The sequence below is a fragment of the Crocodylus siamensis genome, chromosome 15, assembly GCF_052110815.1.
Source record: "Crocodylus siamensis isolate JL-2025a chromosome 15, ASM5211081v1, whole genome shotgun sequence".
In the NCBI taxonomy this organism is placed as follows: domain Eukaryota; kingdom Metazoa; phylum Chordata; order Crocodylia; family Crocodylidae; genus Crocodylus; species Crocodylus siamensis.
In genome coordinates, this window is record NC_143409.1 from 45,124,525 (window position 1) to 45,139,228 (window position 14,704).

Genomic DNA, 14,704 nt, shown 5'->3' on the forward strand with positions numbered 1-14,704 from the left:
GTCTGTATTGCCCCTCTTCACATTGTAGCCCTTGTTCATCTCAAAGAAGCCCTCTCCGGAGTCCCAGCTGAAAAAATGTTGATAGTCTTAGCAAGTGCACCAGTCACTGATTTGCTTTTGCAGGGAGGTGGTGTGGGGGGGCGCTGTGCATGCTCCTGCGTAAAGGAGTCTCATTTTGCATAGATAGTTTGCATCCTGGTTCCTTAACACTTAGGAGTAAGCATTAGTAAATGAGTCTGTTGCATCCCTTTTTGCCCAAAAGGCTTTCGGCCTGGGCTGATAGGATGAATTAAGGAAAAGGGTGATGTTTGTGCACATGCACTGAAGTTAAAGGAGGATCCAAGAGAGATTAAGTGACATTGAATTAAGGACCCTTTTTCTCAATGAGCAGATCCACACAAGGGTTTTTTAGTGTTCTTTAATTCTGTGGGTAACTTCACAGCTTCAGTTAGTTTGCCTTAACTTTCCTCCATGTAGATAAGCCCTTAAATTTGCTCAGAAGATTACTTTGAGTGTAGTGGATGCTATCCATTACCCACGAGGAAGGCACTGCAGCAAGTCAAACCTTGGACTTCCGCATAAAAATCTAGGCCAGGTTACTGTGTTGGCATAAATTATTCTTTTTAAATGTGCTTTCCAGAACATGAAATAAACAACATAGCAGAGAACAAAAATAGGTAGGCTTTTCTCTCTCTCTCTCTCTTTTTTTTAAGTGAGTCCTGGATTTTTTTATTCAACAGTGTCTCTTGGGGCTCTACCTGCACTCAGTGTCCTTCTATCTTCCACCCAAAACCATAAAGAATAGGACCAGCTAGTTGTTCCTCAGTTCCTTCTCATTGTCTGTGGCCATGAGTCAGAATTTGCAGTGTGAAATCTATGCAAAGCAGCCGATTATTCAGGTTAACTTTAGATATTCTTAAAGTGCTTTCTCCCTCTCTCTCCTCTGTGAAAAAGAAATCCTTTGCAACTCCTCTAGTACCAGGGCCAGTTGTTATAAATGAACATAAAATTTTGGACTTTTATTAATAATGCCCTTTGTGTAAGGTAACAACACATCTTGAGGGTGTGGATACCAGATGCTAACTGAGCCTTAGTTAAGGGCATACAGCAGATATGCTACTTGTAAATATTTCTCGAAGAGAATCGAAAGAGCTAGGGAGTCTCATCTGAAGATGTCCCTTTTTTAGAAAATACTGGATCCCTATTAAAGCTTTGGGTGCCTGGGACTGAAGAACCCATCCTCCAAACTGGTTCCTCTGCTCACAGATTTAATGTATTCCTATCTGATAAAATATGAGGGGCAGGAAGGAAGAAGTAACACCAAGCCTCTAAAGGGAAGAGATCTATTTCCTTTACCACCTTTATCCTCAAGAATCAATGAATCCCCTAGAATTGCTTCAAGAAAGGGTAATTTAAGACCCCAAAAAATCAGTCTGACACTTATTCAGGGACTGGTTACCTCAAGACCAGCTTCCTCACTAACTCAGAAATTGTTGATATCAGTATATCCACATAAAGATTCCTGGTGCCAGTGCTGTCCAGTAACCTGTCTGTATGATCTGGTGACGAGGTAGAGGTTTTTGGTATCAGAAACATCAATATAGTATTGCTAATGAAAAAGCTTTCTCCAACTACCCTTATTCTAACACTGAGCCACACCCATGGTACCAGTTACAGCACAGTATGGATATGCTACCAGCACCCCAGTTCCCAGATATTGATTCTGAAAGTATGAATGGCGGAGGAATATGTAGTTTGTTACCTTTTAACTACTAGTAGTAGGTTTAAGTCAGGATTTCCTTGGCTGATCTCAGCATATCCAGTGCCACATTTGTGGGCATTGCTGTTCATAACTAGAATCACTTGGGATTTAGACGGTGACCTTCCTTTACAGTTTTAACTGCATGCAAGGGAACCCTTTACATAGAGGGTTTTGTACTAAGTGATGAACACTATCAGGAACCAGGTACTGCTCAGTCTTTTGACAGACAAAACTACAGCCCTTCTGTGAACAGGATTTTTTTGCAAGCTTAGAGACAGAATTCTGGGAAAGTTGCAATCCCTTTACTGAGTACCCCTTTTCGTAGATTTCATTGACATTAGGGGCTGGAAGGGACCTCATGAGATCATCAGGTCTCCAGCCCCCCTGCCATAGGTGGGAAGTCAGCTGGATCAAGTGATCCCAGCAAGAAATGTATCCACCTGTTGTTTTGAAAGAGTCCAGAGTAGGTGCTTGCACCAACTCTGGGGAGAGTTTGTTCCAGACCCTGGACATACGCACCATAAAAAACTTTTTTCTTATGTCTAGTTTAAATTGGTCTTCGTAGAGTTTATGGCCATTAGACTTTGTTATCCCTTTGGGAGCTCTGGTGAACAGCTGTTCTCCCAGGTCTTGATGTACCCCTTTCACGTAATTGTAGGCTGCCACCATAGTTTCATAGCAGGTAGGGTGGGAAGGGACCTGAGCAGATCATCAAGTCCAACCCTCTGCCATGGCAGGAAAGAATGCTGGGGTCAAACGACCCCAGTTAGGTGTCTATCTAGCCCTCTTTTGAAGACCCCCAGGGTAGGAGCAAGCACCTCTTCTGGTCCCCCTTGGCCAGTTTATAGACGGCCACCAGACCCTCTCTCAACCTTCTCTTGTGGAGGCTGAACAGGTTCAGGTCCCATAGCTTCCCTTTGTAGGGCCTGCCTTGCTGCCCCCTCTGGAGCCTCTCATTGCTGTCCACTTCCCTCCTGAAGTGCAGTGCCCAGAACTGGACACAGTACTCCAACTGTGGCCTGACTAATGTCACATAGAGGGGGAGGATCACCTCTTTGGACCTGCTCAAGATGCATCTGGATACATGACAAGGTGCATTTAGTCTTCCTGACCACATCCCCACATTGGCGGCTCATGTTCTTCTTGGAATCAGTAGCGACTCCAAGATCCTTTTCTGCCTCTGTGCTGAGGAAAAGGGAGTTCCCCAACCTGTAGGTATGCTGCTGGTTCTTCCTCCACAGGTGCAGTACCTTGCACTTGTCAGTGTTGAATCCCATCCTGTTCTCATCCACCCACCCCTGTAACCTGTCTAGAACTAGTTGCTGCCTGTCCCTCTCCTCTAACATACCCACTTCTCCCCACATCTTGATGTCATCCACGAATTTGAACAAGGTGCTTTTCACCCCCTCATCCAAGTCACTGATGAAGATGTTGAACACTGTGGACCCAAGGACTGAGCCCTGGGGGACCCCACTGCCCACATCCGTCCAGGTCGAAAAAGACCCATCCACCACCACTCTCTGAGTGCGGCCCTCCAGCCAATTAGCGACCCATCTGACCATGTAGGTATCAACACCACAGTCGCCTAATTTTTTAATGAGAATGGGGTGACAGACAGTCAAAGGCCTTCCTAAAGTCCAGAAAGACTACATCCACCGTGACACCTGCTTCCAAGGATTTGGTGACCTGGTCGTAGAAGGCCACCAGCTTGGTCTGACAGGACCTGCCTCTAATGAACCCACATTGATTGCCGCTAAGCATATTCTCCCCTGCTGGTCCCTCGCAGATATGCTTCTGGATAATTTTTTCAAAGAGCTTTCCCAGGACTGAGGTAAGACTAACGGGCCTATAGTTTCTTGGGTCCTCCTTCCTCTCTTTTTTGAATATGGGGACCACACTGGCCTTTTTCCAGTCCTCTGGCACCAAGTTCCCTCTGAGCCTTCTCTTCTCCAGACTGAAGAGTCCCAAGTCATCAGCCTCTCCCCATATGGCCTGCCTTCCAGGCCTTGGATCATACGAGTGGCTCTCCTCTGAACTCTCTCAAGCTTCCTTACATCCTTCCTGAAGCGGGGGGCCCAGTACTGGATGCAGTACTCTAGCTGCAGTCTCACCAGGGCCGAGTAAAGCGGGAAGGTGACTTCCCTGGTTTTGCTTGAGATGCATTGGTGGATGCACGCCAGAGTTTGGTTAGCTTTGCTAGCCACAGCATCACATTAGTGGCTCATAGTCATCTTGTGGTCAGTCAAGACCCCCAAGTCCCTTTCAGTCATGGTACTAGCAAGTGTAGCATTGTCAGGCTTATAGGTATGCTGGGGGTTCTTTCTACCAAGGTGCAGCACCTTACACTTCTCAACATCGAAGACTATCAGGTTTTGGTCGGCCCACTTTGCGCGCATGTCCAAGTTGGCCTGCATCCTTAACCTGTTCTGTGGTGTGACCTCCCTCCCCCATAATTTGGTATTATCCTTGAACTTGGCCAGTTTTCATTGGACTCCCAAACCCAGATCACTGATGAAGATGTTAAAGACCACCAGCCCAAGTACCAAGCCCTGAGGGACTCCACTGGTCACCCCGCGCCAGGTTGATTTGCTCCTGTCGACTAATATTCTTTGGGTCCAACCCCATAACCAGTTGTCTAGCCATCGGACCATATGATGATCAAGGCCACAGTTCCCTAGCTTAACAATGAGGACATCATGGAGAACTAGGTCAAAGGCCTTCTTGAAATCTGGATATATGATGTCCATGTCATCTCCCTTGTCCAGGGCACAAGTTACCTGGTCATAGAAGGAGAGGAAATTGGTCAGGCAAGACTTGCCAGTCACACAGTCATGTTGGCTGGCATTCAGAAGCTTGCCTTCCATTTTTGTACATGAAATGAAGACAGTGATGTTTCCTAGTGATGCTCCAGTCCCTCTTAGCAGGTAAAGGATTACTACTCTTCCCCCGCCCCCATCACATAAAGAGGCAAGAGACTGGGCTATAACCTGCCCTTTTATTGGTTACACCTCAGAGCATAAGAATTAAACCCTCCACTCTATACGTGCCTAGCAACCTGTCACACGATGATACAGATTCTCAGTTCTACTTGCTGGGGGAGATGCAGGAGGAAGAAGGAGGCTAGGAGTTCATTGGTTCCACTTATGTCTGCATAACACCTACTTAAAAACTCCTGTGTCATTGAAACTTTGGGAATGGGACTGAACCAATTTTACTGTGCACTTGGAAGATGCTAATTAGCTGGGGTATGTGTACCTGGGAAAAATACAATTCTGTAAGCCAGGAGTGCTTCTCATCTCTTTTCCTATGAATCTATGAACTGGAGCTGCTACACTTTAATTTTAAAAGTAACTCCTTTTCTTCCTCTGGCTTAAGGAAGTGACCCCAATTCATTCCCTAGGGTCCAGATATTCAGACCTCTCCCTGATGTGTATGGGTCTAGGACTAATTACTTTTTACCCCAGGTTTTAGAGCTCCAACAATATTCCCCTTTATGGGTCTCTAGTCCATATGCCCGTTGTCTGCCTCGATCTTATTTGGGCATTGTGAACCTTCATGGAGTTAGAAGACCAATTTCTGCATCCCAGTATTCCTATTCCTAAGAAAGGGCACCATCAGCTCAGACTGCAGTGTAGCTATCTAAACATGATCAAGTTACTGATGAGGATTATTCGATGGAGGACTCATCTTTTCATTTTCTGATGAGTCTATGATAACTGCAACATCACCTATTTCCAGAACAGGCTTTGTGCAGCATGACTGACAGAATGGAGATTTCAATGGACATAGTTCAGAAGTAGTTACTGGACTTCATCCTGTGTACGTGGACATCTTGCATCACAAGGCCCATCAAGAGATGGTGTTAGTCTGCTAAGTTACTCTGGCAAATGCTTGCCTTCTTTTTTGTTATCGAAAGAGAGCATAGCACAGCTGCAAGTACCTTTCCACATCCTTGGGTAGTTGCACATACACTGTATGTCTGGATTGTTGGTTGTCACAGCAGCTAATGAAATGCACACACAAAGCAAGCAAAAAAACTACATATCAAGATGAGGATTCCAAGAAACACAAGTTTGCTACAAAATTTTGTCATCAATCTATAATTAAGAATTACCGATGACCAGATGTTGGCGATTGTGTTTCCAAATTCTGATGAAATCCCTGAAGAAAGCACAGAAGAGAGAGAGAACTTGTAGTGCATACATCTGTAAGTGTGTGTTGACACTGCACCCTGTGGATGAATGAGTGCCTTGATTATCTAAGCTTAAAGTATTTCAGTTTTTAATGTAAAGATTAATGAGACTTTAGGTTTCAAAGGATGCTTGAGCTTTGCTGATATCCCTATGAGCGTGTACTCATGCACCACATAGAAATGAGATCGCTATGTTGCACTTGGTGTAGATAGCTTGAACCATCTAGGAGCTGCCAGAAGTTTCAGAGCAGGAAATGATCACATCTACAGTCACATCCTCTGAGCAGCTCTCATTGTTGTCATGACAACAGGTTTAACTCCTCAGCTAGGATCAGCATATAGTTTATTAGATCTCCCTTTTGTCTCCCCTGTTTCAGGAACATTTTAATTTGTTTTCTTAAGTCTGGGATACCATCATTCTGGAGTAGTGGATGCTGAAATCATGTCTGTGGGCTATTTGATCCAGTTTAAAATCCTCCTTAACTTCCACCCAACCTCCATGTTCCCTTGCAGGATGCCCTCTCTCAAGAATAGGCTTCCCTAGGAGCTGCAGTCTTAGAGCAGTGCAGGAAATGCATCAAGAATCTTTGGTCAGCAGGTTTTATTCCTATTTTTTTCTAACTTCCTAGAAGAGGGCAGGCTGCTATTCTTTAAGCAACTGAACTTCTTTCACAAGTTCAATCTTGGGATGGTATTTCTAGTTTCAGTAATTCCAACTTTAAATCCATATGACAGGTACTTGCAACCTCCAGGATGCTTATTTTCATATAGCAAGTAATCCATCTTGCATAAATAAAACTGGGGGGGCGGGGGGGTATAGTCTCACTTAGCGATACAATTTGCTAGCATTTGGCTTGTTGTCATTTTCAACTAGTCATTTTCAAGGGTTGGTGCCAAGGACAGCTTACTTCAAGAGACATGTGAAGCCCAGGTACATAGATAGCTAGCTTGTTCTTGGGAAGTCTCTACAACAGATAACTGACCTTGCCCTTTTTGCCCTTTCTAGAATTCAAAGCATCCTTTCCTACTCAAAGGTTAATTTTATGGGTGCTTATACACATGTATTGAGGTTGCTCCCATGCACTGTAATTACGGTACATTGGAGCAGACTTGATTAATTGAGTTTGCTGGAGAATAGTAATGACTGTACTCCAGCAGACTCCAGCATCATGTGCATCAGCGTCCTTGCATTGAAAAATGGCAGCAGGGCCACTTTTAACTAAAGTATGTTTGAGCTTTAGTTAGTGTCCCCACTGCCATTTTTCAGTGAGGGGACACTGATACATGTGACGCTCCAGGGACTTTAATTAGAGTGGCTCTCGGAGCTGCTGTAATTAAAGCGCCCCCTCCCAAGCACCCTATAAGAGTGGTTTCAGAGTCCATGTTAGCAGTGGCCTTACCAGTGGCAGGAAAGCTATAGCAGATAGAACCAGCCACCAACAAGTCCATCCCAAGGTATCTACTAATGTGTCCCTGAGTGCTAAGGTACATAGTCTTTTGAACATACACAGTGCAGTGTCCCTACATACAGGAGGAAGAAACCTCTTCAAACTGGGATTGTTTGTAAATGCGATCCCACGGCATTGGTAATGAGAGCGTCTTGCAATGAGCAGTGATTTGTGATGGTAAGCACACTATTGCTTATGCACACTGGGCTTTATCTCCACTCTTTCTTTTCAGTTCTGTTCTTATGAGTCCATGAAAATGGTAAGGCTACTGTACTTTGGGATGTTTTAAAACTTGTCACTTGTAACCCCCTACCTCCTCATATAAAGTAAGAGTTTGTGCAATAAAATGCAAGGTTTTAGGGATGTCTTTGAGCCAACCATCAATATAGTTTTACTGAAGAAGGTTAAGCTTGGCTGACTTGTTGTCTCTAGAATTCTTTAGGCCTCTTTGTGACTTGGCTACTGTAGTTTCTGGAGAGGGATGTTAAATTATTTCCATCCCAATTGAGAAAGTACTTCCAGTTCCTGCTGTCTCGGAAAATGAGAATTGAAGCTATAATCCCAATTTGTTTCTGCTAGACGGTAACATTTTACGTTGCAATTATATATACAGGACTGTGATCTTAAAATGTCTGAAAAGAAAAAAGGCTTAATTTTTAACATGCAATTAATTTTGGGGCTCAAAAGTTCTGAAATTCCTTTCAAAGGGCCAGGTAGATAACTATACAAGCCCCTTTCCAAAAGTGGGGGAAGGAGTCCAGAACAGTAACTCTTTACAAGAAGTACAGTTTTGAAGCATTTTTTTTGTTTGCTTTTTCTGCATGAGGGAGAGCAGCTGGACAGCTTGCCTGATCCTGGGATACTGCCAGATCCCCACCGAGACCCTACTGCAGCCAGTTGGGCTTACACCCTGCCAGATGTGTGCTGCCTTCTGGGACTCTTGCTGCTTCTATGCAGTCCAGCCCCAGTTCCCTCTACCTCCCTATTCCACTGCAAATGTTTCAGTTGTTACATTTGTCCACACCCTATGTGCACTGGGTTTTGCACATCAGCAGTTCTTGTCCCTGTGAGTCTCAGGGAACTGTGATACCTGCAGAGCATGCCATTTTCCTTGGATTGTATTTAGCCCTATGCAGAAATGGTATAAGAAATAAGTGGGCTGATTTCAAGTGAAGCTAATAGCACAAGATAATAGGCTACTTGCGGACCAAGCTGTAGTTTAGAGTCTGAATTCTTCTTTCTTACACTGTGCCCATCTCCTTGCTATTGTAAGAATTACTGGATGTGTCAGAACTAGAATGGTTGAGGAAAATTCTTTTAAAACAATTGTGTCCTACAGCTCCTTTGGCTCCTCAGTTAGCAAGGCTTGTTGTATATGGGGGCATGCATCTGACTTTCTCACATTAACATTCAGAGGACAGCATTTTGCCTATGGAGCTATAGGTGCAGCTCTAACGAGATGCTAGGGAAAAGGGGAGCTGTCTTTACAGGTGGTAATCAATACTTTTGCACAAATATTTTGCACACACGATCTTGGAAGCCCTTTGAAAAGAAAATCTTTCTATGAAAAACAGAGGGAGCCAAATTCTAACTAGGCATTACACTGTGTGCAGGTGCTGCCATTCAGTGAAAGAGGATTGTTTTTGGTCCACATGTTTAACAGTTATTGATATTTAAATGAACAAGAACACTCTGCCCACAAATAATTCTTGTATTTACCTCTGAAAGCTTCCTCTTATCTTCAGACGCACAGAGGGTTGTCTGCTGTAGAGCTGTCTCCAGGAACTATTCCTTTTTTCCTTTTCATTGTAGCTGGCTGGTGTTTCAATTGTGTTTAGGATGGCTGCATAATTTAGTCTGGAGCTAAGGTTTAGAAACTTTATGTTGTAGATAACTTCATTAAAAGGGCTGCACACACATGAAAGATTGGGTTGCTTTTCAGGATGCTACATTGATTGTCTGGCAGCGACTACAATCTTTTGTCTAGAGTGAATTTCTAAGTTGACATAGCTAATAACAAAGGTAACAGACTTCCAGAAAAATCAATGTGTGTATTTGGAGGTATAAGGGGAAGAACTGTATAAAGATGAGCTGTCTGACTGTTGTTATTGTGGACAATTCCTCCATATAATGTTGAGAGTCTTCCAGTAGGTAGGGAAATCATCAGTGAGTCTGTAGAAGACTGAAGAGGCCAATCTGCGATTCACGTGTTTGACTGCAGATGTGACAAATAGTTCTGGGGGAAAGAAGTAGATCTTGGTGATGTTGGGGATCACAGCTCTTTCCCTTTGTGTCTCTCATCTGCCCACCTCCAGAGTGAGATGAACTTGCTTGAAATGATCAATGCTTTGTCATACATCATGGCACCATTAGGAGCAATTCAGTGCTTGAGTCTCCCAGGTATTGATGTTAATATTTCATTTCTTCAGATTGGCCTTCAAGGTGTTCTTGAATAGCTTTTGTCCACCTCTAGAGTGGTGGCCATTGTCGTGTTCGGAGTACAGGACCTGTTTTGGGAGCTGGTTGAATTTATCCTCACTAACTTCCCTGTGAAGTTTTATTTTCCTCCATTTTACAGAGGAAAAACTAAGAGAGTAAGTAATTAATTGACATGTCCAGGATCAACGTGTGACAAGGCAGTAGTGCCTGTTTAGAATCCAGATGTCTTCCAAGTCATTCCCTTCTCTCATCTCTTCCATGTGGGCATCATCTTTAATTTGCCCCTCTCCCTAGAGCTGTGCTTACAGAACAATGAGGGGGCAACCGTTTTGGCAGATGTGCCTCATACCCTCCTTGAGTGCCACTCCAATCTTCTTGTCCTGCCTGATCTCCTGCTCTGTTTTCTGCTCCCTGCACTGTTCTCTGCTCTGTCCTGTCTACTTTGTGCTCCTTGCCTGATGCAATGCTCTTTACTTTCTGCTCCCTGCTCTATCTGCCACTGTGCTGCCTGTCCTCTTTTTGAGCCATCATGCACCATACATACAGGCTGGCACTCCTGCTGCAGGTTGGCTATCCCTATTCTAGGCCACATCCAACTCCTGATGCTGCTATCTGAACTGGAAATTCTTAACACTTGTCAATGCAAGGGACTCCTCACTAGACTCCAGGCACCCCTTAGGAAGTGGGAGCCCTTATCTTACACTTGTTTCTTGACTGTGGAAAAGTGATAGAGCAGTTCTGTTGCAAAGAGCTCAGAAGGACAAGTCAACGTAATTGATCCTTTTGATTCCAAATTGAAATGTCTAGGTTTATCTTGTGAATCACATGTAGGTGTTTGTTTGCATACTTAGCAGTGCTGATATTGCATGGCACTCATAAAAGGATCTTGCAGCAGTTTAGGGTGCCATGGTTGAGAACACTGATCTAAACATTTGGATTTCTCTCTGTCCCAACTGCCAAAGCTCTTGTGCAGCAGGCCTTTATCTCGTAACTTGACTAATGAGATCTATCTTGCGTTGACACTAACCATGTTTTCTCCTGCAAATCAATTCACTTTTGTGGCTTACAGTTCTGACCTACATCAACCTTTTTCTTTGTAGGGGAAATTGGATCAGCTAGTGCGGAGCACCCATACACCAAAGGGTGTGCTCATACGCCAAAGAGCACTGATCGCATCCCTTTTGCTGGGCTCATTCCTAGCCGCGATCAATTAGGCAGAGAATGAGGGAGTGTCGGCAAGATGATTTATTTCTCTGCAGAGGGATCACTCAGTGCCCAGTAGATAAAGAGCTCCCCTGAACTGAGTTCGGTAGCACCTTTTATACCAACAGGTCATACATATGCAAATATAGGGATACATAGGCATATATGCACATGTATCTTTGGGAAATTTCCACTCGACTTGCGTTTTTCCACTTGAGGTCACAAGGTCACTACAAAACAAACTCTAACTGGTTCAAACAGGTGGTGACCAGCAGTTGTGAATCTGCTAGCTGGCCATCTTGCAGACACGTTCTCATGCACATTGCTCCTCCACAAAACCCTCATAACAAGCTTTCTCTTACACCTTGTATCCCTCCTTTGGCTTCTCCTTTTCTGCCACATCAAACACAGACCCCTTATCTTCACTTGTAAAACATTACACCATTGCACTGTGCATATTTGATTGCAGTCCTGGCTCTTTAGCTTTGTTCTGACAATAATGCCAGCCTTGGTCACTGGCTGCTTCCTTTTTTTTTTAATTGCATTTTCCATGGTGCCTACCATATGTAGGAAAAACTCCCTGTCATCTGCTTTTAAATCATTTCTTAGACTTAACTTTACCTTGATGCCTGTAGTTCACTCGATTCATAGCCTTCTGGCACTGATCAAGTAAGTGGCAAATTGCAACTTTTGCTTTTCTGCTTTACTTTACCCTTTTAATTGGTACTCCCAATCTAAACCGTATTTCATCCCTAAAGTTTAGATCATGAATGAATTCACATTTTTAGAGTCAAACTTGAAAGCGTACTGTCAAAGGAATATGAAAGATATAAAAGCTTTTTTTTTCCTGGAGCAGCAGATATCCTTATGGCAGAGGTGATCTAAAAGAGATCACCTCTTCCATGAGTTCTGATTCCTTTTGCCTGTAGACTAATACAGCTACAGCCTGCATCCCTGGAACAAACTAGCCCTACATGCTCCTTGAGTGCCACTTGCATCCCTTTCTCCTGCCCAACTTGCATCGCTTTCTCCTGCCCAATTTGCTGCTTTGCTTTCTGCTCCTTGCCACTGTGCTGCCTGTCCCCTCCCCAATCTACGGTGCCACACATGGAGACTGTCACTTGTAGTACTTAATGCTGTAGGTTGGCCATTGCATGCTAAAACATGCCCCATCCTTATGATAGCTGGAAAAGCAGTTGTGAAGAGTAGGAATAGTTTTTGGTGATCCCTGTGTTTTGTTTTTGTCATTGAAACAAAAGTGCCTGCTCTTAATACAGTGGTCAAAGATTTATTCTCAAAAAAGTATTAGTCCCCAGAGAAATACTGTAGCATGTGGCTGGGAGCAGGTTTGGTTTGACCTAATGGTCTGTCTCTCGCTCTCCTTTTTTTTTTTTTTTGTCCTGTGACTATTACTGAGTTGTCCTGTGCTGTGCGTGTTCCCAGCTGTTGGATTCATGCCCAGGAATGGCAGAGCAGCTGTTAGCGAAACAAAGTGGTATGCCATAGCTGGTCTCTGCAACCTGAAACTACATGGAGCAAGAGGAGGAAAAGAATTAGTCTTATGTTGCATCCCTATCTAGTTCTCTTTGTGAAGCACTTCCACTGTGCATTTCATCCAAACATTTTTAAGAGCTAGGTGATGGAGGTGGTGGCATAATCTGGGACGCAAAACATTTTGCCAGAATGCTAGAATTGCTTGCTAGAATTTCAGGTCTCCTCGCCCAGCAATATAAATGTCCTTGTTTTAGGGCATCTACTAAAATTATATTACTGTATAAAATGTCTTATTTTGAACCCTTTGCTTCAATTAAATGAGTCTCTTGCAAATTTTGCTTGAGAATAGAAAGTGGGTCATAGCTTTCATGTACGTTAACAGATGCTTGACTACAATAACTTTAGTCTATGAAGCAAAAGAACAAAGCCTGTACCACCACTGCATGGTGTTATGGGACCGTATTTCACTGTAGCAACCCCTACATTTTGTGCCAAAACCCTAGATTTTTTTTACTATTACTTAATTCTGTTTCTATGAAGTGGCCTTTCGTCTTGTTCCCCACAAGTGTACACAACTACACAGCAGAACTGAAAGTACGCAATGTACAATTCTTTACTAATTATATACAGGAGTGATTAGCCTAGGTCAGGTGACTATTCCTCTAGATTAATCTGTTAATCTGGCCCAGATAGTCTGCAGTAAAGATTTCTGAGAGAACATAAGGAAGGGGTGAGATTGCTGGCAAAATATTCAGTCTCATTAAAAGAAGCTTTTATATTAGAAAAATTAAACATAATAAAAATGTTGCACCAATATTGGAAGAAGTGCTAGGAGTGATCCAGAAGGTAACAGAATGTTACTTCTACACTAGGTTTCTTTATGTTGACTTAGTTAATTTCTCTTGGCATAGCTGCATCCATACCAGGGGTTTTACTTGGATCAACTTTTGCGTTGGCTACTTCTAGTTAATATACCTATGCGAGCAAAATTTTGTTGGGCAGATGTGCTTGCAATCTGTAGTGAAGAACAACTTTTCAGGGGTGTCCACACTAAATATTACAAAGCATGAAATAATTTCATGCAATCAGTTGACTCCAAGGTAAAAGTTTAGTGTAAGCAAGCCCTTACAAGAGTAGGACCGAATGGTCAATTTTCATTGTGTCAAAACCTTATATGTGGTGTTTCACAAGGTTTTATACTGTGACCAGCATTGTTAAGTGATCTAGAAAGGATCTGAGCACCGAAGTGACCAAATTTGTTAATGACACAACATTTTTTAAGATAAGCAAGTGCCAGAGGGAGAATAGTACTTGCCAGTCTACTATGTCTCTACCACTTGTCTTAGATTGTTAGAGTGGGAAGTAGCAGTAGACTGGGGACTTCTGCTCATCTCGTCTCACTACAAAAGCAAAGGGGCATTTAAAAACTGGCAAATTTCAATTGGTAAGAGGAAATTCTTTTTCACATTGAATACAATCATCTTATGGAACTTGCTGTCACTATATCATTATAGCCAAGAAAGTGGCAGGATTCAGTCACAGAGTTGACGTTTATTTTGATAAAAATATCAGTCCCACAGTAAATATTACGCGACAATAAGAAGATATACACAACTGGTTTTTGTGGGAGGGTGTATTTTACCACTTCAGGACATGAGCTAATCTTTGTGTTGAGGTTGAGAAGAAATTTTTCACTGGGAACATGTTATTTGTAACTATCTATTGTATGCCTTCATGCATTTTCTTTGCAGCTGCTAGTACTGGCTATTGTTGGTTACAGAACATGGATAAACTGGATCATTTACCCAAACCAGGATGCCAGTTTCTGTACCTACATGTTCTGTTTTGGGAGGCAACATACTGCCTTTGCAGGGGGATAGACTCAGCAATTAAGTCTCTTCTATCTTCAGTTTCTTTGATCCTCTGTATAGTAATGGGACCGTAAACAGAAATACCCACTTACATTAAGCTATATATAGGGAATAGTACTAAGATTCTGCTGGAAAAAGTGTCCATGCTTATTGTCATGGAATACCTTTAAAGTCTCTAGGGTTTTATGCTGATCATCTCTATATCAAGGGCTCCTGATGCTAGACGTGTGCATATGTGGTATATCCCTTTTGTAAACTGTCTTTTCAACAAGTGTGGGTGTCAGGTGTATGAGGT

General features: G+C 43.1%; 1 protein-coding gene across 7 annotated transcripts in view; it reads left to right on the forward strand.

The window, feature by feature from the left end:
* The window catches only part of MYO9A (myosin IXA), a 394,408-nt gene that overhangs the window by 218,305 nt on the left and 161,399 nt on the right, over nt 1–14,704 (forward strand). The window lies entirely within an intron of this gene.